Source organism: Mus pahari, chromosome X (assembly GCF_900095145.1).
Source record: "Mus pahari chromosome X, PAHARI_EIJ_v1.1, whole genome shotgun sequence".
Classification (NCBI taxonomy): domain Eukaryota; kingdom Metazoa; phylum Chordata; class Mammalia; order Rodentia; family Muridae; genus Mus; species Mus pahari.
The window spans coordinates 32,280,653-32,304,323 of record NC_034613.1 but is presented as its reverse complement, the minus strand read 5'-3'; the positions used below and the strand labels follow the sequence as shown (position 1 = coordinate 32,304,323).

The following is a 23,671-nucleotide window of genomic DNA, read 5'->3' as shown; positions in this document are numbered from 1 at the left end:
AAATAAAGAAAATATCTAATAAAAAAATTTTAAAAAGAGAAGGGAAAAGAAAGAAGGCCATGATTTGGAGAGGGAGTAAGTAGGCAAAAGGGAGTAACTGAAGGGGTGAAAGGGATGGGGCAATGATGTAATTATATTTTAATTAAAAATGAAATTAAAGGAGTAAGAAGACAAAGAATTCCATTTTAGAATGAGAAGACGTGGCATTCATTATGTGTGTGTAACAACAGCATGAAGTAAAACTGGATGAAACTGAAGCACAAAACAGAAAGATTAATGGTGTTAGTTTGGACATCATCAACCCACCTTTAATAATGGACAGAATAAACCAAAATTAAAGTAAATAGAATGGAAGAATACAAACCATCAAAACTAGAACTCAACCTGCCCCCAAATCCTGTCAACTTCTGCACCCAATATGAATAACACATTTATCTTAAGTGTATACAGAAAACAAATAGCTTTCAATGATTTTGAATGCATAGGAATAACGTAAAATGTGTTTTCTATAAAATTGTAATGAAAATAGAAATCATAACAGTTTTGATGAATTCAGAAATAACTGTAAATTTAAAAAAAAATCACGTTTCTAAATGACATGGTTGAAGAAATCACAATGAAATTGAACAACTATTTTAAAAGGAGTATTTGGGCTGGAGAGAGCTGTCAGTGAAATATTTGCCTTGCAAACAAGGACTTGATTTGATCACTGGGACCCTGGAGGGGGAAAAAGAGTTCCAGGTATGGTGAGTAATTCTAAGTAGTCAGAAAAAGAAGGATTATGGGAGTTCAGTGGTTGGCTATATTAGATTATTTTGTGAATTAGTATAGGCCAATAAGATAGACTGCCTAAAAAAAAAATGGTGGGAAGTATCAGAAGCACAATGCCTTGAGTTTTCTTTGGCCTCTCCCACAAGAATATGAGATGTAGTAACATTTGAAATATAGTAAACATGAAATGTAGTAAAGGTAAATTCGGATGAAAACTGCTTAAAATTATATCACATCCCAATTAGAAAGTTCACAATCGGGAGGACAACTGAATAAAGGCTGACATGGAAAAGCTTTTAGTTATTGGTCAGAATGTAAACTAGTGTAGCCATTTTGGAAATGAGTTTTAAGGTTCCTCACTTGGAAACAAAACTAATGTATGACCCAAGTATACTACTCCTAGGAATGTAGTCAAAGGGTTTTATATGGTACTACAGAAACGTTCAAATATTCATGTCCATTACTACACTATTTGCAATAGCTAGGAAAAGAAGTGAATCTACATGGCTATCAACTGACAGATAAGGTTTTGACTTTGTAGTCTTTCTGTAAGCCAATCCATTAGAACAAAGACAATCTAATAAAAATATATTTCCAAGATATGATGTTTTTACACATGGCAAATTTCTTAGTTTATTGAGATGCTTTCAATCACTAAAGTCACTAGATTGTTTTAGGCAGTAAAACTGCAAAATCAGGAAATTGCAAATGATTGTCATCTTACCTCTTTTCAAATGTTTGTTGGCTCTACCTAGAAATACATGTTCAGAAAGAATTTGGAGTTCATGTTTGACAGAATTTGAGGTGGAAGAAATAGAATAATCATTTATGTTGGTTTTTTTTTTCATGTATGACAATTTTGGAATGAAAGAGAAAGCATAGAAAAAGAGTTAGATTATCAAAAATTTCCAAGAAGTATTTGATAGGGTTTTAGGAATGTTGACCAATAGTATTTGTCATCACAAAAATTTCATCTTGTCAGAATGATCTTGCACTGAGGGTTCCTATTGAGCTTAGCCAATGTCTGCAGGCATACCAAAGGGAAGGTCTTTGTATTCACATGAATATAGTAGTAGATCCAGTGTTCAATAAAAGAAGCTGGTCCAGTCATTATGTCTCCTATAGAAGCACTTTAACCATTCATTTTCTTAAGTACCACTGCTCCCTAAACTGCTCCTTTCTCTAAAGTCCACATAGACTATACATTTGAGTGAAAGAGAATGAGAGACGGAGAGAGACACACACAGAGAAGAAGAAACAGACTGGGGGAGGGGGATAATATAGCACACAAAAAGTCAACAGAGAAAGACATGTGGGTAAGAAGAAAGTGGACCTCAAAATGTTGTAATGAAACACATTACTTTGTATGCTAATTAAGAAATACATTGCAAAGTCCCTTTATATAACAGTGATAAGTTAGACCCCAGAGAATAACTAAATAACGTACAGCTACAAGCCTAGTTACCAGCATAGCTAGAGCTAATATCTAGGCCAATTGCTCTTTCAACTCTATAGTTAGTTTACTTTTATCTCTAATTTTTACATAAAATAAAAAATTTTAACACATTTAGTGTCACTCAATGAATGTTCATTTCAATTTGTCCTAAAATGGATTTTTTAAATGACCTCCAAAAAGTAATTTATGAGAAATGCCATTGAAGTTCTATGTTTAACTAACAATTGCCTCTTGTATGTGTGTATTGGGAAGCATGTCTGCCTGTCTGCCTTTCTGTGTTAGGGTAATAGAAGTAATAAGCAAGAGCACATTTCAGAAATTTATTAGATTTAATATTGTGTGTTAGTGAGAAAGAAAGAGCAAGGGGCAGTAATGCTTCTAAAGAAAGTAATTCTAGTTGTAAAGATCTTTGATTTGAATTGATAGTAGAATGTAATATTAACAATAATTCTCCACCTAAACCTCTACATTAAGTAAAAGCTCTATAATGGTGAGGCTCTGAACTCTTCTTATCCCAGTAGCACATGAATGGATTTTTTTTTACTCTAATGCATTTAACTTTTGAAGTGGCAATGGTAGAAAGATGAGGTAAATCGGATTAAGAACTGATATTTTCAAATTGTGAGCTTCTTTTAGATTTTTAGTTCTACATGATTAATATTTGAACTCTGCTTCTCACTCTGGATTCAATTTTTTGCTTGATTATCGAGTGCTTACTTTGCCAAAGGCAAAATAATTCTTAAACATATCTCCCTAATCTTAGGAGATCATGGGAGATGTTATTTTTAATGAAACATTTAAGTTAATCTCATTATTTATTACTGATTATAACCTTTGCTGTATTAACAAATTCTAATTACTTAACAAAACAACATTTTCTCATCTAGACTAATTCAATATAAATCAGGTTACATGGATGCTAAATCAATACAAAAACTTTGGCCTGTTCAGTTAATGTAAAGCAATCAAAGAAGGTGATACAAAATTTTCATAAAATTATTCTGTCATGCTAAGAACTGACGACTTTGGGGTTCAAGACTTTGAAGTATGGTTTTCATGGGATTACAACTGCTAAAACAATATTGAAGTATAGAACTCTGTATTGTTATATATGTTCACATTGTTGTGAAATAAACATCCAGAAATATTTTGAAGTTTAAATATAAAATAATACTTCTATTTTTCTCCTTCTCCTAGTCCTTTACACATTGACTCAGAATGTTGCCAAATTCCTTGTTTAGATGCAATCTTATATTATTTGCTTTTGGGTACCTTATTTATATTCCACTATTGTAATGTTCTTCAAGACAAGATGCCGTTCATTTTGTTTCTGTAAAAAAAAAAAAAAACAGCCTCTTTATGTATCCCTAGAGTTCCTGGAAATTTCTCTGTAGAAAAGGCTGGCCTTGAACTCATAGAGGTCCAGCTGCTTTAATATTCCATTAAATGGATAGACAATATTTTGTTTGTCCATTTACCCACAGATAATTGGATTTTTCCCATTAACTATAGTTAAAGATACTGCTATGAATAGAAGTATACAAATAAATAATAAATACAAATAAATCTTCAAGTCCATGATTTCAATCAATCCAGGAGTGGAACTTCTGGATCTTAGAGTAATTTTTATTTTTAGTGTTTTTTTAAGAAACTCTGTATTGTTTTCTATAAAAGTTGTACTATTGAGTAATTCTACCAACAATTCACAATGTTTCATCTTTCTCAGTTTCTCCCCAAGATTTTTACATTTTTTAAGACATTTCTTTGAAGAAATACCTATTTAGTTACTTCTAATTAAGTTCTTTATGTTCCTGAATAGTAATGGTTCTTTTTTTTCCTTTTTATTATTATTATTATTTTCTTTAAATACATTTCAAATGCTATCCCAAAAGTTCCCTATNCCCCCCCCCCCGCCCCTGCTCCCCTACCCACCCACTCCCACTTCTTGGCCCTGGCCTTCCCCTGTGCTGGGTCATATAAAGTTTGCAAGACCAAGGGGCCTCTCTTCCCAATGATGGCCCTTCAGCTACATATGCAGCTAGAGACACGAGCTCAGGGGGTACTGGTTAGTTTATATTGTTGTTGCACCTACAAGGTTGCAGCCCCCTTCAGCTCCTTGGGTACTTTCTCTAGCTCCTCCATTGGGGACCCTGTGTCCCATCCAATAGCTGACTGTGAGCATCCACTTCTGTGTTTGCCAGGCACTGGCATAGCCTCACAAGAGGCCGCTATATCAGGGTCCCTTCAGCAGAATCTTGCTGGCATGTGCATTAGTATCTCGGTTTGGTGGCTGATGATGGGATGGATCCCCGGATGGGGTAGACTCTGGATAGTCCATCCTTTCATCGTAGGTCTAAATTTTGTCTCTGTACCTATATCCTTTCATGGGTATTTTGTTCCTTATTTTAAGAGGAATGAAGTATCCACACGATGGTCATCCTTCTTGGTTTTCTTGTGTTTTGCAANATGTATCTTGGGTATTCTAAGTTTCTGGGCTAATATCCGCTTATCAGTGAGTGCAACCCTTTTGAGACAGGGTTTCTCTGTGTATCCCTGGCTGTCCTGGAACTCATTCTGTAGACGGGCTAATAATGGTTCAAACTCAGAAATTTGTCAGCCTCTTCTTCCCAAGTGCTGGGATTAAAGGTGTGCGCCACCACTGCCTGGCTAGTAATGGTTCTTTATATATGCTGAATATTAATACCTTTTTAGATTTGTGATTTAAATACAGTTTACATTACTTCCTGGAGATAATATATTAATTTTCAGATAAATTTTCTACATTTGAAAAAATGGTGATTGGATTTTGATGGAGTACTTGAAGTAAAGATTTCTGAAACATTATGAGCAATGAAAAGTATCTGCCTTTAAATTGTGTATTTTATAAATTTTTCTTCTGGAATTACTGGGATATTTCAGACAGCATGGCTTTTGGCCTCTCTACTTTGTCTTCTCTGTACATACTGTTCACACTTTCCTCTCCAGAGTAATTATAGAAAGCAATATCTTTTCAGAGTAATTTAACATTCCTTTTATATTGTTAAGAGCTTCAAGCTCTACTTCAGCCTTATCCTTTTATTCCTAAATGTCCTCTCAATGGTTTTACCTATAGCTTTGGATAACTTGAAAAATCTGTTATTCCTATCATTATGGTAATTAATAAATACTTCCTTAGTATGAAATACATCTTGCCTATTATTGAAAAGCAAGCATTATTAGTAGGTCAAGATGTATATTCAAACTGTATTTGTCATTACCAAAGTCATAAGACATCTTAATTTGAAGCTCTTGTCACCATTCCTTACTATGTAGCAGCACTTCCCAAATGGCCAAGTAACTAGAGAGAAATTACCTCAGAATTACTAGATATGTAAACCAAAATCTGGGAAAGGGTAACCTGTAATAGAAATTCTGAAAGTGCTTCTAAAATACTCACAAACTCTATTACTATGTTGTCAGCCTGTGAGTGCTTTAGCTTCATGGGATTTATTTCCCAGTTTATACACTGGTAAATACTTCATGTTCAAACGTAGTCCGGAGAATAATCAGGCATACCTATCCTCAAATTCTATTCTCAAATAAAATGGCTTGTTTGAATTACTTCCTACTAGTTCATTGTAGCAAAAAATGGATTACCATCATAGAATATTACATCTACAATGAATATTAGTGATTATCTTACATAATTGCTGTCAGTTGCTGGGCATGATGGCACATGACTCTACCATCAGTGTTCAGGAGTCTGAAGATGGATTATGAGCTCAGTGTTTGTCTGGGTGATTTTCAAATCAACCTGTTAAGTAGCTAGGCAGGCACTGGTAGGTGTAGAAGCCACTGAGAATGGACAGACCACTCATAATCAGCTTTGGAACCTACCTACTCTTTATCCAGTAACCTTAGAAAGGAAAACATCACAACTGTCCTTTCTTAGTATTTATGATACCATATGTATAGGTGGACATATCTAAGTGAGGCAAGTGAAAACTACTTCCTCATGGTGAAAAGAATGGATTCTGAATCTTATCTCTGGCCCTGAATATAGACATGGCATTTTGTGCTGCCCCAAACTTTCTATATTATTGCCCCTTCCCTTAAAATTTAATGCAAAACACAAGAAAATCGAGAAGAAGGAAGACCAATGTGTGGATACTTCCTTCCTAGAATAGTGAACAAAATACCCATGGAAGGAGTTACAGAGACAAAGTTTGGAGCTAAGACAAAAGGATGGACTACCCAGAGACTACCCCACATGGGGATCCATCCCATCATCAGCCACCAAACCCAGACACTATTGCATATGCCAGCAAGATTTTGCTGAAAAGACCCTGATATAGCTGTCTCATGTGAAGCTATGCCAGTGCCTGGCAAATACAGAAGTGGTTGCTCACAGTCATCTATTGGATGGAACACAGGACCCCCAATGGAGGAGCTAGAGAAAGTACCCAAGGAGCTGAAGGGGTCTGCAACCCTATAGGTGTCTCTAGCTGCATATGTAGCAGAAGATGGCCTATTTGGCCATCATTGGGAAGAGAGGCCCCTTGGTCTTGCAAACTTTATATGCCCCAGTACAGGGGAATGCCAGGGCCAAGAAGTATGTGAGTGTGGGGGTAGGGGATCAGGGCGGGGGGTGGGTATAGGGAACTTTTGGGATAGCATTTGAAATGTAAATAAAATATCTAATAAAAAAGATTTAAAAAAAGTTAATGCAGACAGATGCAGACACAGCCAACCACTGGACTGAGGTCAGGGATGCATATGGAAGAGTTATGGGAAGGATTGAAAGAGCTGAAGGGAATAGCAATCTTATAGGAAGGTCAACCCTGTCAACTAACCTGGACTTCCTGGAAGACCTCCTAAGCTACCAACCAAACAGAATACATAGACTGGTCCTTGGACCCTGGTACTTATGTAGCAGAGGACTGCCTTGTCTGGCCTCAGTGGGAGAGGATGCACCTATTCTTGTAAGGAATTTATACCCCAGGGAAGGGGGATGCCCCAGGGTGAGGTGAGGTGGGAGTGGGCGGGCAAACAACCCTCTCATAGACAAAGAGGTGAGGGATGGGTAAAGAGATCTGGGAGGAGAACAGGGAGGGAGGACATCATTTGAAATGTAAATAAAAGAAATACATTTTTAAAACAGAGTCAATTCTAAGGTGTTTGTCTGTTGCTTGGCTAGGATAACAGCCCTCAGAACTTCTAATTCACTGTGTGATTTGTCAAGCCTATGGAAGGAATACTTAACTCCTTACTGAAACAATATACTTACAACTCCTAGGAGCCACTCCCTCAAGACACTTGCTTAGAGTCTTTACTGCTAAATCTACCCATTTTTATGAGTTCTAATTCAAAAGCATTAACTTTTCCCTTGTCCATCTCTTCTTTGGATATATGCCATAATCCTAACTATGCTTGTTCTGACACTGGGCGTTATCACTCTGTCTCAACCAATCCCAGCTTTATGCATCTCTCAGCCAAACTCCATTGCTGAACAAGCATATTTTCCTGAACCCTAACTCTGAAGGCATGACTCTCCCTCTTCCTTGTATCCATCTAACCTCCTCCCAGTAGCGGGCAAGGTTTGCAGCTTGTCTTCCCTGTTGCTTTCTCTTCAAACTCTAATAAAATGGTCTTTGGTCTTCTTTCTGAGTCCATTTAAAAAATTATTAATCAATGAGATTAAGAGCCCACAAAAAGAGAACCCTAAATAAGGGTTAAGCAAGAGCTACATAATGAGAGTCAGTATCTAAAACCAATGAATAAAGTGCAGGAAAGAGATAACAAAGAAAGAATTAAAAAAACAAAAACAAAAACAAACAAACAAACAAAAAAGACAAAAACAACTCCCTCAATTTCTAGCTGAGAAGATTAAGGATCTGAGAATTTTGATGACGTTTTGGTTGTTCTATTCATGCTGAATTGAATACAGCATCCATTCTTAATATACTGCTTTTCTAACACTTAGTCAGGAGACTGATTTCCCCAAATCTAGTTTTGCCAAGAGACGTTTATTTAAATACTTTTAAAAACTTAGGATACTTTTCCCACTGTGACAATCAAGATATTTTCTAAGTCAATAAACTACTTTTTTGTTTTACATCAGTGTAATCAAAATAACACTATGAAAAGGTTAACAGTATGAGAGTTTATCATTCTGCTGTTTGTCTTTATGTAAGTAGGAGAGCCTGTGGGAGCAACATGGGGTAATAAAGGTTAATCACTGGGAGCTTAAGGGTGCTTATTGCTTAATTGGTGGGCGATTAAAGATGCTCAAGGTTAATAGCTGTGTTTTCAAAGCTAGTAATTCCTTTCATACAAGCTCCCCCCTGTGGGAATCACCAAACCTATCAGTCAGTTCTAGCCACTAGCCAAGGGATAGAAAATTCAGGAGCCTAACCCTAAGTAAATTTATGGATGAGGTAGATTGCATTAACCCTAGAGATAACTTTCAAAAATAGTAATCTTCAAAGGAATTTATCCTTTTTTAGCTGTCCAACCACATGGGTTTAGTTTTGTCTTATAGAGGAAAGTTTAAATGTGACTGTTTCTAAGGGATATAAAACTAATCATATTTAAAACTGATAAAATCAATTCACTGCCTTTTAAAGGATAGTTTCTGAGTTTTATAAACTAGAGCATTTGGTATGGCATTTTCAAGATGCTGGAGTTTGACTCTATAGTGACTTCAAATATGAGTATGGTGAAGGGATATTTTCAGGTTTGGACATGTTAGATTGTGATGTAAATCTAAAGAAGTGAGGTGGGAAATAGTGAGAAGTCTCCCAATAGCTGTAAGCATGAGAAATTTATGAGGTCTGGATAAATGTCTTTCTCCTTCTTTGTATCTCAGCCACGATGAGGTAAACATTTATGTTCCATCACTGATTTCTGCATTGTCTTCTGCTTCACCATAGGCACACACACAAAAAAATGGAGTTGATTTAGCATGGCTGAAATGTCCAAACTGATGAGCTAAAACAAGCCTTTTTTCATTAAAATTTGATTCATCTCTGGTATTTGCTGCAATAATGGGACATTGCCATATATGACACTGAGAATGGAGTGGCCACAGTAATGTGTACATTACATGACACAAAGCTAGCTTTATAGCTGGCTTATAGGAGTTAGAGGAGCAGAAGGAAAAAAGCCTAGTATATTATTAAGACAGCTTAACAAGCAAATGCAGTAAGATATCTGAAATTCAGAACTGTGAGGATAATGGATACGGGGAGGACTATTAATAAGGTCTCAAGTGGAAAAGAGCAAGACAATGGAAATTAGACTTGAGACCATGGATTTTTACACCATTGCAAAGAAAAAAGACACAATTTGCAAACAATGTGTCCAGACCTTAAGGCTTTACATAAAGCTGAGCTTCAAAGTGACAAACAAGTATACCTGGTGCAGAAAATTTCAGCCCAACACAGTAGGAGTACAGAAGAACAGAACAAATAACCATTTACAGTTTGACTAAAAAGAAAATGAGAACGATGAGGACAATTGCTAGGGAGAATTTCTCTCATAGTAAAACGTAAGCTGAGTATGGTGGTGTGTATGGATGAACGAGGTTTATACATTCTAAGCCAGTCTGAGTTACATAGTAATTTTGACACTATACTTCCCTATGTATGGAGACTCTATCTCAAGAAAAGAAAGAAAGATAGAAAGAAAGGAAGAAAGAAAGAAAGAAAAAAGAAAGAAAGGAGAGAAAGAAAGGATATCAAGGTTTTTGGGGATTTGCACTGGGACAACTGGAAACAATCTTTGAAGACATCACAAGTCAGAGTCCTTAGGAGTGTTTTAGATTGACCTGAGTATTTACACTGGAGGGCGATTGTTGCTGACTAGTAGTTTAGAGGCACCTGTAACTAGGGTTCAGGAAGGCTCATCTAGAAGGATACATGGGGATTGCCTACTTGATACTATTGAGGAACACAGAAAGTAGCAATTGGTTTTAATGCCAGAAACTCTGAAAGTGAGCAGTTTTTGATTGTTTTCTGGGCTTGGAATCTGGAAATGTCCTTAATCTTGTCACCATTCTCTTCTCTTAACTTTGTACCCTGCCTGGAAACTACTCATAAGCATATGATCAAAACTAAGAGGCAACTTGTAGATGAGCTAATTGGTGAAATTAGCTAATTCATCACCATTCTTCACCTCAGTTTTTGAAATGAGTTGTATAAACATCCTCTAGGGAAATAGATTTGTAGTAGCCCATTTCTGGGCATCCATTCCTGCTATACAAGGGCTCTGCCTTCTTTATTTTAAGATTCCATTTAACCAAATAATCAAACATCCTTCTGAAGTGCAACCTTCCATGGTCTGTAGATTCCATTCCACTACTCAATTTTTTATAACAGAAATTTGGGAGCCATTGGAAATGGGTGACTTTAGTGTCTGTTTTTTTTCCCCAGGAACCTAATCCTATGACTTACAAGCCTACCAGAGGCTAGAGAACCTCAATCACCCCAGTTCTTAAAGTCACAGTTAACAGTTTTGAAAACATGTGGAATACAGGAAAGACAAGGTTTACTGAGTTTACCAAGGAAAGTTTGCAAGAGCAGGCAGTGACTTCTAGGGACAGTATCTTTGCAAACAGCAACTGACATGGTAGTACATGAAACTATGACAGTGAAGCTGAAATAGCAATGGAAACTGTAAAGAGGCAGAGATACAGGAATGTGGAACACCTGCAAAGAATAGCTCTGAGCAGTGTTGTCAAATTATCCAAGAGAGAGCACATTATATTTAACCTGATGATTTTATAGACTTTGTCCTGCTCCCATGTTATTTCCCTATTCTTTTCCCCATGCCACTTTATTTTGCATGTATGTGAGTTTTCCCCCCTGATATATACTGGTATTTACGATTGAGTTGTGTCTTAGAGGTGATTTTGGATATGGAGTTTTGGGCACTGTTGAACAGTTAAGACGTTGGTGACTCTGTGAAAGGAACACATTAAGTATTATAAAATGAACATGTGCCATTTTGACCAGGAAAAGAAAGCTATAATTTGTATGTTAAGGTATTATACCTTGCTTGATACTGTTGGGAGGTAGTAGCAATACTGTAAAGTAGCACCCATTATAGGGCCTTCTAGTCACTGAGAGATACGACCCCTGCTCCAAGCAAGTGTGCTATACTAGTGAATTTCTTTGTTCACTTTTTGGCCATAAGGCGAACAATTTAATTCTACCATGTTCTGCTTACCATAATATACTGCCTTACAACTGGGCCAATCAGTGATGGATTATAGATTTGAAACTAGAAGTGAAAAATCATTGTTTTCATTTCATCAGTGCTTTATCTTGCTTACTTATTACAGAAATGGAAAGCTGGTTTACATGCAAGATGAATCATGCAATCAAAACTGATTTTCTAATCTTGATGGAATATTAGACATTAAATAGTGACTATTACATAATCAATACACAGGGTAAAAAGTTTTGATAAACATTCACCTTAGAAGGGCCCTTAAAGACTCTGCATTGCCTTGCAGATAGTGAATAGAAGAACCAGAAATCTAGAGAGACTGAATGATCTGCTCAGTGTCGCTCACTCCAGCTAAACCCAGGGCCTGAAAATTTTCTTCCTGACAACCATTTATCCAGCGATAGCTTTTAGCTTATCCTGAACTCAATATTACAATACAAATATAGCATGCATATATAATATATATGTACATACAAATACACACATATATACACATTATATCGATTCACACTCAGTTCTATATGATAATTGAAGGAAAAGCTTGAATATCAGGGTTTATTCATTATACAATCTTAGATTTATAGATTTGTAAGTCTATAAATAAGCCTTTTAACTTAAAATATATGCAATTAATATCAGAACTGAAGAACTTTTACCCATGCTGAAATTTTCTCATAAGTGACAAAACACTTTAAATTTCACGTTTGACAATAATCAGCAATTTTTCTCATTGAATCCTGATTGCTTTGGTTGCTATTTTGTACTAATGAGTCATTCATAATAAATCTTTCTCGAGAAATGAGACATTAATGTTTTCACCAACTGTTACATAGATAGGAATAGAAATTATTTACAATACCCATTAACAAATTTTGAAAATTTCATCACTGAATGTAGGCTAAAGGTGTGATTGTGATGGTCATTTATCTCCTTTTGCCAATAATAACCTGTTCTTGCATTATTGAAAATAGATTCTAAAGATTGATTTATTTAAAAATCACTCAGTGAGGAAATTCATTCCCACATATTAATCCCTCCTTTTAATATTGTTACCTTGTTGCAGAGTGTACAAGAAAAAGATAGAATACATAATGCATTCCTAATGCAGTATTTAGAAACATTTAATTAAATAGGAATAGATTTTTTATTTTATTTTAGTATCTGGAAAATGTAAGCAATATAAAATTTATGCAAAATACATCAGTGGCAGGGTCTGGAGAGGTCTTTTGGAAAATCCTGTTAGCAGCTGTTGAAAGGATACTTCATAAGAAGTTCAGGGTTCTTAGTATATACATGTGGGTAAGAATTTTGAGCAGATTGAACCCATAACTAACAGGTAGGCTTCCGCAGTGATTTTTATAATTAAGTAGGAAATTGCAACAGAAAAACCCAAGTGCTATTTAAAAACCCAAACCCCTTAGTTTTTGGTTAATCGTGATGAAATAATGATTGCTGTGAGCAATTTCCCATTTGTGAATCTTAGCAGTATTGCTCAGTCCTTAGATTTGTTCACAAAAGAATAATTATCACCACTCATAAGCCAGTTTAAAAAAAAATCGGAAACTATGCAATCGCTTTAGATTTCAAGCAATGGATTTTTCTTCCTTTGATTGCCTGCTTGTTTGATTTGCACTTGCCTAGCACTCATTCATTCCTTTAAGAAGCTCATTGAGAAAAGATAGCCTTTTATACTTCAGAGATTCAGCCCAGAGAAACTTAAGACTGGAGAAGAGTATTCTCTGCTGAAAACGGGAATTTTCTCCACTATTCCAAGTCAGTTTAATGAAATGATTTTTATCTGCAGTTTCTAGTCAATTTATTGTAATATTTAGTCAAAAATCATTTAGTCAAAAATCATGTAAAAATTGGGGTTAGTATCTTCTATGATTTTGAAAATTTGGCTTGTTTTTTTATTTTTGTTGTTGTTGCTAAAAAGATTTGAAATAGAATTGTAGAAAGAGAGGCAGAGAGAAATCTCATTTGATTCAACACATAAAATATTTGATCATTAGAGGTGACAAGGAAATAGAATAATATTTTAATTTTTTAAAAAAAATCTAATGATTCATTTCTGTATCCTCCAGTTTCATACATGCATATAAAGAAATCTAGTTGTTTTCATCCTCCATCCTCTTCACTTTTATAACTCTCACTAAGATACTTTTTATTCCCTACAAGTTTTCCTCCTACTTTGATGATCTTTTTTTGTGTATCTGACCTACTGCATTTAATTAGCACTGCTTCTGTGGGCACAGGTGGGAGGTTATTTACTGGGCCATGGATGGACAACTTATCATGGATACACTAATGAAGGAAATGATATCTCCACTCTCAGTAAAATGACTATTAGCTCCCACTAGTGCCTCATGCAGGGGTGGGGCTTCATGTTCCTCTAGTGGGCTAATTTTGAAGCTAGTAGGTTCTTTAACAATAAAAACCAATCTTGGAACTGAAAGTTTCATTTCATGGTGCTTGAAAGACCCAAATCTTTACATTTATGATGCAAAACCCCCTGCAAATTGTTATAGTTCTTCCAAATGGTAGGAGTCCAGATCCCAGAGCTTTTTTTTTGTTTGTTTGTTTTTTTCTGGCACCACTCAAAATTGACATTAAAATTATTTATCCAATTAAGTACTGGGTCCCAGACTGCTTTCATGTTAGTTTAGTACATACCATTCTGAAATTATCAATATTGTACCTCAAAAATATTAGATTACATTTTGGGGGAGATTTCTTTGTTACTTTAAACATTTATTTATTCATGTATATGAGTCTAAATAGACATATGGACTTGAGAGTTTGCAAGTGTGTACTTATGCTCATGTCTGGAGGCTAGAAGATAGTGCTCAGTATCGGTATCAGAAGATCCTCTTGTCAATAATGCCCCAATAAATCTTATTTTTACATCATTTAATTGAAATATCTTGCTGTACTAAATAAATAATATACATAAATTGGAAGTTAGAAGTTGTGTCATCTTTGAGAAATAATCATGAGCTCTTTTTCCTGTGAGGACTGGGGCTGGAACAACACTGAGATCCAGACAGCAGACAGAATCTGGGACCAGGAAGTGTACTATATCTTGACTCTTAGAGGTCAAGTGGGCATGAATGGAGAAGTGGTGAAGACACTTGCCACCACAAGGACACCCGGGCTGAATTTTGAAATTCCAGCTTTCAGCCAGAAGGATGTTCTGACTACTATTGAGTGACTGATTAGCCACACAATCTCTGGTCTGAAACAGGACCAACCCACATGATTGACAATGGAAGGTTTCATAGCTGAAAGAATTGATGAATTCATTGGCAAACTGAAGGACCTAAATCAAATAGTTTTCCTTTTCATTGTGATCATTGAGAATCTCTTTTGAAACAGCTTTGTAGAAGACCCACATGCTCCCCACAAAAACATTGCTTTGGTGATGACATACTATAACCAGACCCCACAGCAAGTTGAGATACTGAGACTCCAAGCAGAAGCACAAGAAGAGAAGTAGGAAGAGGAAGACCTTAGAAACAAAGCCTTCCAGTTCAACACAAACTGCCCAGAATGCAATGGCACAGCTCAAACCAACAGGAAGCTTGTCCAAATCATCCTCTTTAAAGAGGTTGTCATCATGGCCACTAACTACAAGAATTGTGGGCATTGGACTAATGAGATGGAAGTCCAGAGAAGCAGTAGAGCAGTAGAGTATCAGGATCACCCTCCACATCACAGATCCCTCAGACATGACCTCTTCAAGTCTAAGACCTGTAGCATGGGAATCTCAGAGCTAGATTTTGGTCTGAGAATGGCTGTTCTTTCAGGGTAAGTTTACCACTCTAGAAGTGCTACTGGAAGATATCTGAGAATTGGTAACCAAGAACCTACTCACAGTGGGAGACAGCATGAATTCTGACCAGTTAGGGAGACTGCAGGACTTTAGCCAGAGGTTAGATCAGATCAACAAGCAGAAGATGAAGGCCCACTTTATCATGAATGATACAGCAAGAAATCCTGCATAATGATCTGGAGATGAAGGTAGAGCAGGAAAAGTGTACCTTTGACCAAAATGAGGATTTTGGCCTAATGACAAGAAGATAGATAACTATGACATAGGTCTGGCCGAAAGTGGTAGCACTGGGAAGCTCACAGGTCAGCTCCACTGCCACTCACACTGTAGAGTTATTTATTATTATTAGAAAATTAAGAGTTCTCAACCCCTTGCCTCTTGAGCTAGAAATCTAAGCATATGAGGTGAGCAGCAGGCCTTGACCTTCTTTTGGAGGTTTTAAGTCAATGGGAGAAGAATCCCCCGAACACCCTGTGGTCTGGCATCACCTTTTGCCAATCTGCCCACCAGTGCTGGACCTTTGAAGTTTGGGACAATGAATACAAATTCCAGCTGACTTTGGGCATATGAAATACAACCTTTCATCATGGAAGAATGACTGTGGGACCTAGTGGGAACAGATCAAGATGCTTACATTAAAGTGATGGCTTTTTAATAAATGAACGAACAATCAAACAAACAAATGGAGCAGTGTTTGTTCATCAAAAAGAAGCTTATGGGGGAGGGAATAGGGGATTTTCGGAGGGGAAACTAGGAAAGGGGATAACATTTTAAATTTTAAAAAGAAACTTATAAGCATATTCATCATCTTCAAAATTTCCCTCTCCCTTTAGTTTTGTTTAATTTTCTCTCATGATGATAAAACACATCTTTATCAACCATTTTTTTTAATCAACCAATTTTAAGAATACAATATAGAATTACTAATTATATGTTATACTGTATCACATCTGAATTATTTTAATGATATTGTTTAAAGATATATAATCATTTTACAGATGTTGTTTTTACTATTTTGACTTGTATACTAGGGTTTGAAGTGACTAGGGGACAGCATCAATGCTTTGTCATATTCTGTGTTTTTTTTTTAAGTTTTCTTACTGGCCTTTATCCTTTGGTATATTTTATATTATTATTGAATATCTTTTCATTAAACTTAAAGCACTATTTTTAACACTTTTCCTAAGGCAGGTGGCATAGTGGCAAATTTCTCACTTTTTTCAGTATAGTTTTGCCATGCATAAATCTTTATTTTATAGTTTTTCTATTTAATCTTCTATACATACAAAATGGCTTTCTTCATGATGACCATGAAGGTTGGGACGAGCCTACCCCTGACTGTAACATATTAGTTGTAATTGCCTTCCTATTTTACCAGAAAAATATTACCCTTCTTGTCTACTAAGCTTTGGAAATTGCTTGAATAAATTTCCTAAAGGCTCATGTCCCAAAACCTTGTTCTTGGAAAACCCAGTGTTGTAGTCCTGAGATGGTGAACCTTTTAAGATCTGGGGACTAATGAGAGCATTCCACATCAATAGATGCTATATCTTGGAAAGGATTAATGGACTTCTTATGACTATTTCCCAAAGGTTGAGACCTGTGCCTGAGTGTCTGGCTACCTGTCTTACTATGTTATATCTTCCACAAATACCCTTATCATTGTGATGCTATCTGCCATAGTGAGCAGATAGGGAAACCTATCTTAAAATTTCTGCTTTCAAAAATGTGTCTTAAATAAACATCTCTTTACAAAGTCTCCAGCTTCAGGTCATTTATGGTTTATCTTACATTTAATATTAATGCTATATGCTATATAAAATAATTCACAATTACTAGAAAATCAGCAATGAAGTTATGAATTTCATTTGATATAGGATGTGAATGATAAAAAAAAAGAAATAATAAGGAATGGTGAGCTCACATTCAATCTAAAGGTAGCGACTACTATTCTGTCAAGGAGCAATATAAGTGCGGTTGATGCTAGATCTTCTAAAATTTCAAGGCAACTAGAAACACAGTATTTTGTATGATAGCTTCTGATTTAAAAATACTGGCAACTGATACAACAATATTTTTAAAACATTGTGTGGGCCCAATAGAAACCATCTGTGGGTCAGTTTGGTTTCAAGTTTTTCTTAGGCATGCTGAGTGAGTAAGCCATAGCCATTTTGAGGGCATGAGTTAGGAACACATCAGAAGAACTGGAAGCAAGCCATGTTAGTTCTAGTCCCCAGTTGATGGTTGTGCTTCTCTGTTCATTCCTAAAGCTGGAGAAACTCACTGAAACATGTGTTTGTCCCTGTAAGAGAAGACAGAACATATTTTTGGAATGGGAAAAAGAGGTCTTAGAGAAAGTTCTAATTACTAATATTCACTGCCATAATAATTGGTACTTGTTAAGTACTTACTGTCTTCAGAGGATCTTCCAGATCTTATTTTTTTCTTCATGAGAAATGTATGGAGTTAATATAATAACAGTTCCATCACTCTATAGACACATGGCAGATCCCTGTCAATTTATTTCCAGACACAGAGGCTGCTAAACACACACACACACACACACACACACACACACACACACACACACACACACACAGAGAGAGAGAGTGTGAGAGAGAGAGAGAGAGAGAGAGAGAGAGAGAGAGAGAGAGAGAGAGAGAGAGAGAGAGCTTATAAAAAGTTTAATTAGTTGTGTAATGAAAGTTTCTGAGAATAGCAAGCAGGCTTGCTAAGCTGGTACAAAAATGACTTGGAAGAGTCATAAAGGAAGACTAGTTTAGGATTTTTTGCTGCAGTTGGGGGTGGCACTCACATATAAGCAAAAGCTTATAAAATTTATTTATCCACTAGTAACATTTGCTTTCTAATAGTTTTACAGATATAAAACATAAGTAAAGCAGAACTAGGTACAGTTAAATATCTATAGTCTCAAATATTAAAAAAAGAAAAAATCTCCAAGAGAAGAAATATTTTCAACAGATTTTACTATACAGTTATATCATAACATCTATGTCTGTCAAAAATAATATATCCAAAGGTAAATATTTAAAACAAAATAAATGTTGGTTAGTGCATGAGTCCTTGTCTCCAAATCATGAGGACCACAAAATTGGGATCCTCATAATCCATAGAAAAACCAGGCAAGTATAATGAGACACTTGTACTGGTCATGGTTCAGAGAACAAGGCAAGGGAACTCTGGAACATACTTGCTAGCTTAACTAATTCCATCCAGAAGCACCAGGTTCAATGATATATCCTGCCTCAGAACATATAGTAGAACGTGATCAAGGAAGACACACAATGCTAACCTCTAATCTCCACACACATGTGTTCCCACATACATGCAAATATGCTGGCCTAGTTTTATATCTGGTACTGTGTCAGACTACCCTGACAAAAGTAACTTAAGGGAGAAGGTTCTTTTCAACTTCCAGTTCCAGGTTACAGTCTATCATTGTGGGGGAGTGAAGGCAGGAAATCAAGAGCTAGTCATACCACAGCCACAGTCAAATGTGTTGGTAAATAAACACACACTAGTCTATTTGCATACTTGCTGGCTATCAGCTTTCCCCTCTCTTATAATGTTTAAAACACCCTATCTTGGTAATGGTACTTCCCACAATGGAAGGTCTTCCTACATGAACTAACTATGAAAACAATTTCTAGAGACATGACCACCATCTAGATAATACCCTTTTAAGATTCTTTCCAGATCATTCTAGGCTACGTCAATTTAAAATTTAATACACACCACACTCATGAATACACATGTACACATGGAAGAGGAGAAATAGAGTCAGTAAATTTTGTAGATGAGAGTGTTTGGCCACCAGAAATGATACATTTTCCCACTGTGACCTGGTACAGTAAGGATTCAAATCTAGTTGATTTCTCATGTGCTTGTAATATGACATAGATATCTTCAGGTCTATCTTATTTGTTTTAAATTTGTGCAATTAGACAACAAAAATATCAGAAAGAAGAACTAAATACAATGGGAGATTAATAATAATAATAATAATAATAATAATAGTCATCAAATGTGGACTAAGAAATATAGGTGTAAGTTTTACAATTAATCTTTTATTGTTTCATGCCTGCAAATAGTTGCAATCCTCTTTTTGAGAAATATCATAACTGAGATTATCTCGAAAATACTAGATGAAGTTTACCTTCAGAAAAATTTAATTTTGCCTGTGTATAAGTAGAGATCCCCTTGGTGAATATTTTGTTTCTACTAGTGTTCCCCTTTCTGCTTATGTGCCTGACGTTTCCTCTTCAAGGGTAGAATTAAGGGGATAAGGGGATAAGGAAAGTAATGGTCCATGTATTCCCTAGTATTTCCATTTAGGTTCAGATTGAGTCATCTCCTAGTACCTAAATAACATGTATAGCTACTCCTGTGCCCTTTAGATATTATTCTTTTTGTGGCTTGAACTTGACACTATTCAAGTGCATCTTGTCTTTCTGCTTAGTCAATAAATACTGACTGTGCTTTATTCTGATTCTTCTGGAAATGCTCTACTGTGCTGGACATCAGCAACTCAGGTGCACTCAAGTAGAGATCCCCTGAGGATCTGAGAGTGATCTTCAGGTTGTACTGCTGTCAACATTGAGTTGCTTTTCCTGCTGCTGATGTCACTTTGAGAAATGATGTAATTTCTGCTGCACTCAATTCTCTTTCTACTTGAACCTCAGCTCTGAACAACTGACAATGAAAAAGAAAGAATCAAGGATATTTCTAAGGATTTGCTTATTTACTTAGATGGTAGCAAAACATATAAAGCAGCTGATGCAGTAATCATTGGAATAGGAGAAAAGTTTCATTCTTTGGATGCTGGGTCGGAGGTTTCTGCAGCAAGTAGATGAGTCTCAAGCTCTAAAAACACATTTGGGTTTTCAGACATAGGGGAACAAGTTCTACTGAGCAATCTATACTCTGCGAGATAGAGCAATATGACATCTACCTAAATGTCAGTCTATTCTAAAACAAGGTTTGTATCTTTATTATCCTGTGATTGTATAAAAAGTTTCATACCAGAGCTGCAGCTATATTTAGACTCTTGATTTGAGTAACAGATTCTTTTTCCTAGCAGTACAGAATCAACTATTGTCATGTCAAATCTAGAACACTCTGCTTTTATATGATTCTGTTCATCTTAGGCATTCTCCTCTAAAAAAAAGGATGACCAAACATTGTTTCTACTAAGAATTAACTGGAACTGGAAAAAAAGCTCAATACCTTAAGCCCATTAACTTTCCTGGGAGAAATAATAGCAGGAATTATTCAGTGTGTCACTAGAAGGCCACAAATTATTTGAGCATTGTACAGTTTAACTCTAGCTGAATCTAGAATTACTAAAGCAGTGTAGTGGACAAGCCTAATGGTGCATAAATTGGAGCTTTGTCCATTGCTATCTGTCGGGGTCCTGAGCCAAGTATTTAAGTTCAAAATTACTCTTCTAAAAAAAATTCCATCTTCTTCTCCTTTTTATAACAATCAAATTTCAAGAACAAATGATAACCACAACTTCCTCAAACCTTGAAACTCAAGTGACAAGGCAGGTGTGGTGCACACTTGTAATCTTAGTTAGGGTGCTGGAGGGATGTAGGAGGAGTATGAAACGTTGGAGGTCATCTATAGTGAGTGCCAGGCTAGCAAGACCTTGTCACAAAGAAAACAATAATAACAAGGTAACAAGAAAAAAAAATCTAACAACATTGAAATCACAGACTTTAATTTGCTTTTCTTCACTGATAATTTTCTTCACTTTTGCCTATTCACTGGAATTAGATTATCTAACACAAATTAGAGAGTTCATACATTCACTTATTCAGAGTTACAGATTTTATAATACATTATTTTGTTTTTAACTTTGTATTGATTCTTTGTGTGTTACACATCATGTATCCTAATCCCACTCAACTCCATGTCCCTTCACATTGTCCCAAGAGCTGCATCCTAGGAGGGGCTAGAGCAGCTATCCTGTACTCACACCCTCAGAACTGGCTCACCTGTGCCTTAGCCATCAGTTCCAGCTCCATTAGGTTACCTATGGCCTGCTTTCTTGAATGCTATAGCCAGTGAGGGGCAGGGCCAGTTAATCATCTCTCATGACCCTGGGGTCAGGCCTCTCAACTGCCTCAGGTGGTGAAGAGTGAGGGGGCAGAAGGCATCCTCTCCTTTCCCCGCCCAGGCTACTTCAGGCCAGCTCTCCTTTGTTCTCACTCGAATGACTGGCTCACCTGCAACACAGCCACCAAAGCAGGCTCTAATGGGCTGTTCAGGTGAAGTGTGGGACCAGGTGTCCTGATTGTTGCAACCCTGAGAGGCAGGGCCAGCTCATCTGCTCTCATGAGCCTGGGACCAGGTCTTGGAACTGCTCAGTAGCAGTGCCAGCTCTTCCCTGTTCTCTCCCTTAGGGCTGTCTCACCTCTACCTCCACTACCAGTGTCAGATTTGTTGTGCTGTGAAGGTAAGATGCAGGGTCTGCTCCCCCTAGTGCTGCAGCTGGTGAGAGTTTAGATCTCCTGAGCTTAGGACCATGTGGGCAGGTTTCCTGAAAGACAGAGATGGTGAGGGTGGCATCAAACCTTAAGACCAGCTTACCACCCCCACCCCCACCCACCCCCACCACCCCCACCACCAGGGCCAAATCTACTCTGCTGCCTGGGTGAGGTGCAGGTCTTACTACTCTCCCGGAGGGCTGCCAGGCCCCTATAAGACATCCTCCATCCCTGCTGAATAGTGTGGTGTCAAACAGGTGTCTATGTTCCTCCTGTGGCATGTGCTGGAGGGCATGTCTGTGGGTGGCATAGCAGTCTACAGGTGTCTGTCTGTCTTTCTTTTTCTGTACTCCACTGCCTGGATTTGATTTGATTTTTATGAGTCCTGGTGAGAAAGAGCCTTGACCACAAAGCCAGACATTTGAATAGGATGAACAAAAGACTGCCATCTGCTCTGTCCTTGACTGATATAAGAACACAACCGACACCAGGTTTCTCTTTGTCAGGTGCCTGGTTTTGGGAGGTGTAGGAGTTATATAGTCTTCAAGGCAAAACAAAACAAATAACATTTCTTTCACTGGGATTCACACAGTGGTTCTTTTTGAGGCTTAAGGATCTCCAACTGCTCAGCTGACATCTGTAAATTTTTAATAAGAACTGAGCATTTTAATTGTGTACTTGGACCTTCAAAATATATACCTGATTGTGTCATCTGACATTTTTGTATTGAGTAGAACTTTGCTTTTGGTACAGTCATGGATAGATAACTATATATTTTCTGCATTTTCTAGTTGAGTTGCAGTGCTATTATTAGAAAATTTTTGTGGTAAATAAAAAAGTTTTAGATGTGGTACAATGATTTTTGTTAGAAATTCTATGGCTTTTGTAGAGAGCATTCTTCATGATACATATGCATTTCATACATACACTATTATGAACTACATATCATTTTAGTTAAATACAAAACAATATTATTCCTTGAAGCTTTGTCAACCTTTCTTGGCATTATTTGTCATTCTTCCATTTCTTTCTGTGTTGATTCCCAACCCCTCTTCAATTAGACACTATTTTTTCCACTTCCTCTTTCTTAATGTAACTGATGCTCCCCTATCTAGTTCCCTGTTATGGTCCCCTTTTACTTCCTTTGTTTTTGAGGTTACTCCAGATTTTATACTCACATGTGATGATTTGGAGCTAGGAACCATAAATGAGAGAGAGAACATGCATTTGTTTTTCTTTGTCTATGCCATCTCACTCAGTATATTATCTTTTCTAGTTCTATGCTTTCCTTGTAAATTTCATGATTGCATTTTCCTTTGCAGGTGAATAGTATCCTGTTGTGTACATGCACTGAATTTTTACTGTCTATTCATAATTTGAAGGATATTATTCATAATTTGAAGGATATTTAGTTTGTTTAAATTTCACATATATTGCCAACAAGATGGCAATGAACATGGTTAAGCAAGTATCTATGAAGTAGGATGTTGAGTCCTTTGGGAATATGCCAAGAACAGTATAAGTAGTTCATATTGTAGATTTATTTTTAGTTTTTGATGAATTCTGCATACTTATTTTCAAAGTGACTCTATCAAGCTGAAATACTATAAACAGGGAATGAGGGTCCCATCTTCTTCACAACTTTACAAGAATTTGTTGTTAGTTGTTTTGGTGATCTTAGTCATTCCCATACCACTGAGATGAAATATCAAAGTTGATTTCATCTACATTTCCTTAATAAAGAAACTGAACAATTTGAGATAGCTCTTAGATATTTTTATTCTACATTTGAGAATTCTCTGTTCAGATCCATAGAGCAACTTTAACTGGTTGTTCTCTCTCTCTCCCTCTCTCCCTCTCTCCCTCTCTCCCTCTCTCCCTCTCTCCCTC

At 36.6% G+C, this 23,671-nt stretch overlaps 1 pseudogene; it reads left to right on the top strand.

Moving 5' to 3' along the window:
* Positions 1-23,671, top strand: part of LOC110313781 — a 195,326-nt pseudogene that overhangs the window by 80,467 nt on the left and 91,188 nt on the right.